Here is a 7,564-nt window from a genome sequence, read left to right on the forward strand (position 1 = left end):
TTTAGATAATAAGTTGCATACTTACATCTGATAAATATTTATGATAAAAATGGTGTTGTGGTTGACTAAAATGGCTCTCATTTAGTTGTTGTGCAGAGTCAAATTTTGATGAACAGAAGTATCAAAAATACTGTTACGATATATATAAGATTTGATGGACAGAAAGTAATGTGAAACGTTAGAAAATCATCTTTTAGCATGCTTATGACAAGCCTTATACATGATCACAAATATAAGAATTTGTTGGAGTTTTTTTTTCAATTAAAATGTCATGAAACATCTTCCACATTATTATTGTTTCACAGAAAATCTACCCTATTATTTATTTTATTAAAAAAGAATGTAGTGTCTACCAATATTTATTAAACTGCTTGCATGTATAAATGTAGCATCAGTATGTTAAAACATTAAATTTTTCACTTTACATAACACGTCCGATAATCAGGTTTAACAGACTGAGTTTAATCTTTTCGCCATTTAAATATTAAATTTGTCATACTTCAGTTTTTACTAATTAAGAAACAGCAATTTACAACAAACTATTGTTTTAAGTTTGATTTCAGCTAATAGTAGTTATGTTTGAAGGTAAATATTGCTCTTACACAAATAAGATATGAAAAATTATATCAATTCATTCCACTGTTCATAAACAAGTTGATGACCAAATGCCTGAAAACCCTGAGAGGATGGACTAGGCTTCTTGTTACCAGACAGACAGCTAGAAGGCAGGCTAGGCATGTGGTTACCAGACAGCTAGATTTTGTATGCTATGGTCATGGTAATGTAGTGTTTTGAGGCTTCACAGTTGATAGAGTACCCGTCTTGCAAGTAGGGGTTTTAGGTTCAAGTCCTACACTGGGTAGATGATTTTCTCATAAAATACAACAGTAAAACTGTACAGAAAAAAGTTTTGCAAGATGTTTAATCAGGTCTAGAACCCCTAACCTGGCCTGTAGGGATGTGTACCTGTTTCCAAAAAAGATCAAATACCAGTATTATAGGTTTGATTGATATATTGTGTAGAATTTTGTCATATTGGTCAAAATATCTAATAATTAACAAGAGCTCGTCGAACACGAAATGCCCCCCTTGATGCATTTAGTAATTGCACAAGGAACAGAAATTATATGCTCACTGTAAATTAAAGTTCTACCATTCTGTTTTAATCTGACTTTGACCTTTAACCTAACAAGAGATTACAAAGTGATACTGGTGCCATCCACTGAGCCATTTTTGAATGTTCCAAATTTCAAGACTAGCTCAAGGTCAAAATCAAGGTCAAATTTCATTTCTGTACAATATAATGTGTATGTGGTTCAAATTTGAAAACTGTGGCTTGAGAAATGTTAAAGTAGGTCACTAGATCAATATCAAAGTCAAAGTTCATTTCGGTTGACAGAAATATGCAAGTGCTTCAAAATTTGGAGGCTGTAGCTTGAGAAATGTGAAAGTAGTAGTAGGTAAAAATCAATGTCAAATTTCAATTCAGAACACAATAATATGCATGCAGTCCAAATCTGAAGTTTGTACAATCAGAAATGTGAAAGTAGGTCACTTGGTCAATCTCAAGATCAAAGTTCATTTCGGTACACAAAACTATGCATGTGGTCCAAATTTGAAGCCTGTACCTTCAAAAGTGTGAAAAGAGGTCACTAGGTCAATTTCAAGGTCAAACTTTTTTTCGCGTACACAAAACTATCCATGTGGTCCAAATTTGAAGGCTGTAGCTTGAGAAATGTGAAAGTAGGTCACTAGGTCAAAATCAAGGTCAAATTTCATTTCGGAACACAAAACTATGCATGTGGTCCAAATTTGAAGCCTGTACCTTCAAAAATGTGAAAGTAGGTCACTAGGTCAATGTCAAGGTCAAAATATTTATTGGTGCACAAAACTATGCATGTGGTCCAAATTTGAAGGCTGTAGCTACAGAAATGTGAAAGTAGGTCACTAGGTCAAGGTCAACTCATGTCAAGGTTCACCTTGCCACTCAAAACCATACATATCGTCAAAATTTAAATGTTGTAGGTTATTGACAAGAAGATTTTAAAAGCTTTTCCCTATATAAGTCTATATAAACCATGTGACCCCCAGGGCGGGGCCATATTAGATCCCAGGCAATAATTTGAATCATCTTGGTAGAGGATCACTAGATGATAATTCATACTAAATTTCAACGCCCTAGGCTCTGTGGTTTTAGACAAGAAGATCAGAAACTGCTTTAACTGTTCCTGGCCAATGTGACCTTGACCTTTGACCTAATGACCTCAAAATCAATAGGGGTCATCTGCTGATCATGACCAACCTTACTATCAACTTTCCTGAAAATAGACCCAAGTGTTATTGAGTTACTGCCCGGAAACCGTTTTACTGTTCCTGGTCACTGTGACCATGACCTTTAACATACTGACCTCAAAATCAATAGGGGTCATCTGCTGGTCATGACCAACCTCCCTATCAACTTTTGTGACCCTAGGCCTATGCGTTCTTGAGTTATCATCCGAAAACTGTTTAACTGTTCAGGGTCACTGTGACCTTGACCTTTATCAAATTGACCTCAAAATTGATAGGGGTCATCTGCTGGTCATGATCAACCTCCCTATCAACTTTCATGATCCTAGGCCCAAGCGTTCTTGAGTTATCATCCGGAAACCGTTTTACTATTCAGGGTCACTGTGACCTTGACCTTTAACATACTGACCTCAAAATCAATAGGGGTCATCTGCTGGTCATTACTAACCTACCTATCAACTTTCATGATCCTAGGCCCAAGTGTTCTTGAGTTATCATCCAGAAACCGTTTTACTATTCAGGGTCACTGTGACCTTGATCTTTGACATACAGACCTCAAAATCAATAGGGGTCATCTACTGGTAATGATCAACCTCCCTATCAACTTTCATGATCCTAAGCCCAGGTGTTCTTGAGTTATCATCCGGAAACTGTTTTACTATTCAGGGTCACTGTGACCTTGACCTTTGACTTACAGACCTTAAAATCAATAGGGGTCATCTGCTGGTGATAACCAACCTCCCTATCAACTTTCATGATCCTAGGCCCAAGCGTTCTTGTGTTATCATCCGGAAACGGATTGGTCTACATTCCGTCTGACCGACCGACATACCGACCAACCACCGACATCTGCAAAACAATATACCCCTCCTTCTTGGAAAGGGGGCATAAAAAGAACCAAAAGTATGTTTTTGTGACCTATTCCAGCTGTCATTTTAGTGTATTTACAAGCCTGAAATAACCGTTGGTATGCAGAGACAGTACTTGCATTTTTACCTCTTTCTCTATATACAATATCATTTATGTTTTGATTGTTAATTTCAATGGTGCCCCATGACGAGCAATGTTGGGCGGTTAAAACCGCCCCTGGTTTTAACCGGCGGTTTTAACCAGTTAAAACCGCCCCGGTCAATACTCCCTGAAGTGGTCAATACTGGTCAATTAATCAATACTGACTGTTAAGATATTTTGCAAAGTTTATGAACAATTAAATAATGACTGTTTAGGGGCATTTGGGGCTTGATTATGGTGAATGCAGGCATTATTATTTAGTTAAAGCAACCTAATCATTACTCCTAAATTGGTCAGAAGTGGTTGATTGGTCAATATTGGATGAATTTTTACTGGTCATTGAACATTTTCTGTTAGATCATAGATTACAAAGATATATTATTTTTCTACAAAAATATCACAGTAAGTGGAAAAACTACAAATTTAACTGAACTTAATTTGCTGAAAGTATATTAAACTGTAGCAGTAAGTGTTTAATTCATAAGTAATAATTCTATATTCCTGAAATACAGCAATTTCCAAGTACTGTACAAAGCTTTCCCTGATAAGTAGAGTCCTCTGTATTTCAGTTTTGGAGACTTCTGCAAACAACAATTCAAGACCTTATTTTTCAAAAATTAATTTGTAATTTTATTATTTCCACATTATTTCACAATATACAATGCAATTGCATTCAAATTCTTATCATTGTTATTGTCTGTTGCCTCATTGGTATACAGTGATAAGATCTGTCCAGACTCCTTTAAGATTTTTCCTTAGGTCATCGATTAACTTCTGGCAATGCTATGTGTGTTTATTATGTGCCATTGGTTATGGAGTGTTGTTTATCCACCCTGTCTGCATAGATTCAGTGTTCTTAGTACCGTTAGAAGAACCTGAAAGTAAACAAATGGACCCATTATTAAATGACATACAAAACTAGTCTATACAGCAGAGCCAGCCAAATTCCAAATTTAGACTATATATTTTTTTTAAAAATTGGGCATAGGTTCCCCTAATACACTGGCTTCTTTGGTTTAAACTGACACTTTGCTGCTGGGCTCATAATTTTAGGGCAAGTTAAACTAATATTTACTCAGAATTAACAGACCAGTCCCAGCAAGCAACAGTGTATATGGCCAGTAAAGCAAGGAGAAGACAGAAGAAAGGAAGAGGGTGGGGTCACATCCATGCCAAAATTGCCAGAATTAAGGATAAAATAAGGTATGAAGTTCAGGTAACACTGTTAACGACTCTGTTTCAGCCTTTGTTTAATTTGTATGTTTAATACCCTTATTTTTATTTGAATTTGAGGCATACTTGTCATGGATGCTTGTGAGTTAGTACCTCTTCCATATAGAATAAGCATTTATAAACAGATAATGAAAAATCATCTCACCTCATTCCCCGTTTTCACAACTCGAGTGTTTCTTCTGGTGTTTGACGTCCTCGCAGTGAAGTCTGATGCCTTTCTTTCCATTGGATTTGTAATATATGCAACACAGCAAATATCTATCTATCAGACCATTTCAATTTTCAACCCCTCTGAATCTAACTCGAACAACTGCCACCGCCGTTAAACTGTGTTCTTGGCTTGTTTCTTAATCTCTTTGGTGTTTTAATCCGTTGGTAGAAACTTCATGACGGTCAGATCGGTCAATTTCTTCAATATTATGAACATTTGAAATTTCTGCCTCCGAGTAGCAGTAATGAACGGGTTTTTGGTTGTCGTAAAAGGAGGTCATAAAGTATCACGTGCTGAAATGATTCGTTAACCATCGGTTACAAACGGTTACACACGGAAATTTCAAATAGAATCTTCAGTCTTATCCGCGGAAATAACCGATCTGCAGTTTATTTTTGGATGAATAATCGCCAGCGTTCGGTTATTTTCGGCTATCCAATAATGTTACATACGGTATTCCTAACGGAAAAGGACGATGCAATTGTTGCAATCAGCGCTATTTTTAGCATCCTGGAAAATATGGACGTCATTATTTTGCCATTGATAGACGACCGCACTGGAACAATGTCTAGGGGACGAGTTGACTTGACCCCCCCCCCCACGAAATCTCATCGGATTTACACGATTTGGAAAAATGACCTTTGGGAAGGTCCAAAATACGGAATTCCGTCATAATACGGAAAACTTTCACCCATGCATAACAGAAAATTTGTAATTTTGGAAATTATTTGATAGTTTTTACATAAATCAATGAGGAATTGATGGTTAGAGACCACGAATTGTTTTCCCATAGACTTACATTGTAACATAATGGCATGTGCGGCCTTCCATACATCGAAACATGTATATCTAATTACAAGTTTTTCAAGAACTATCTTAGTTCTACCAAAATATCGGACGGAAAACATATGAATAGTGATACTTTATTTAAGTAATTTTCGTGTGAATGAGATGACCCCCCCCTTTACATCATTGACATGGCGGGAGAAATTCGTTTGATAAAACTTTTTTTCAATACACATAAAATGTAGCAAATTTTGTCAAAATGTATGATAAAATACTGTAAATGCAGTGAAAAAATAATCACTTCCTGGGTTTGTTTACATGACTGACCAATCAGAACGCACAGACGTTACCTTATTCCCAGGTATACACTTACCTCATTCCCAGTAAGTTCCCTGTACTTTTTTGAATTGGTGGTCTCTGACCTGATTCCCCTTTCAGTATATGAAAAAATATCTCTGTACTGTACTGCAGTGATAGTAGGTTTATGGGCCACTTCCAACAGCCTTGCTGTTGGGTTAACCCTTTAGCGACGTGGTTAGAAATTATAGAATGTCCGCCTACGGATCTTGAAGTTCGGGGTTCGAGCCCCAGTAGGGACCTTGGTATTTTCTCTCCCAGGGTTTACTTTAATGGTGTCAGAAGTGTTTGACGGACTCATGCAGTGGGCATGGAGTGTCATTCTGTAGAGCTGGTAAGCTCTGAAAAGTTAAGGGGGAGAAGTGTAGTGATAGTACGTTTATATGTCACTTCCTACAGCCTTGCTGTTGGGTTAACCCTTTAGCGACGTGGTTAGAGTGTCCACCTACGGATCATGAGGTCTGGGGTTCGAGCGCCAGTAGGGACCCAGAGTTTACTTTATCTCGATTTGTCCTATGATCACGTCAATTTTTTTGGTCTAAATTTGTATATGCTGTCTTTTTTTAATAATGGTGTCTTAAATCTGTGATTTGTTAGAGACACTTGAGCCAACATGTCATCTGCACGCAAATAATCCGCGAAATTTTACGGAAATGACCGGAAACTTACGAAGTCTCACAGACCCCAAAAATCATCAAAAAACTATCAAAAACAACTGCCAAAGTCACGAATCGTCAGCCGACCCTTTAAACAAACGACGCTTTAAATGTTTTCCCCGTTCAATTGACTCCGGATGCCTAAAATTCGGAAATACAACTTCGCGCGCAATCAAGGGTCCCCTTTTCCCTGACCCGCACCGCCGCGATTTCCAACCGCTATTTCCAAACGAATTCCACACCCAGCACCGAAATCAATCCTGCCGACAACGCCAATAAAGCGCCCCGTTTGTTATTAACCACACACGCGTGACTATAACCCTAATAATCCCCTAAAAACCCTTAAATACTGCTGCGCAGCTGCAAAGCATGAAATGTACAATTCTCCAAGATGGCGGTCTCCCAGAATCCCCAATGTACGACGCTAAAACCCGTTACACGGTACGGTACCGTATATTCTCCTAAAAGGTCAATGACCACTACAGTACTGTGAGCAGTAATCTAAGTAATATATTAATAGGACGTTTTGGGACTGCATGATAACTTTTGCATGGTAACTTTTGACTGTGGCTGTCCCATCATGCAGGGATGACAACTATAAAGTAACATCATAAAATAGACATCCTGATAAGCCAAATAAGTGGCGGCTATGTGAGCAGCAATTTGCCGACTTAGCAAATATAATTAGTCTGGATAACACTTAAAATTATTATAATCAGATATAAATAAGTAATCTTATCTATCTGTCCGTCAAGCCACAACAATTGTATCCTATAAATTATAAGAAAATCAGGCCAAATAATAGGGGAAGGACAACTAGTTAGTGATTTAAAAGATAAACAAGTTGTATTTCTTTGATAACCAACCGTACAAATTTGTAATTTTATGTTCACTATAATGACAAGTTAAAAGTTAAATGGAGTCATTTTTTTCGAGTAACCTGGTTACCCTTTTGTTCTTTGGTAAAAAGTGGGTAAACTTACTCTAGGTTACTATTAACTCTCACTCTGCACTGCGAAAT

The sequence above is a fragment of the Mercenaria mercenaria genome, chromosome 10, assembly GCF_021730395.1.
Source record: "Mercenaria mercenaria strain notata chromosome 10, MADL_Memer_1, whole genome shotgun sequence".
Lineage (NCBI taxonomy): Eukaryota > Metazoa > Mollusca > Bivalvia > Venerida > Veneridae > Mercenaria > Mercenaria mercenaria.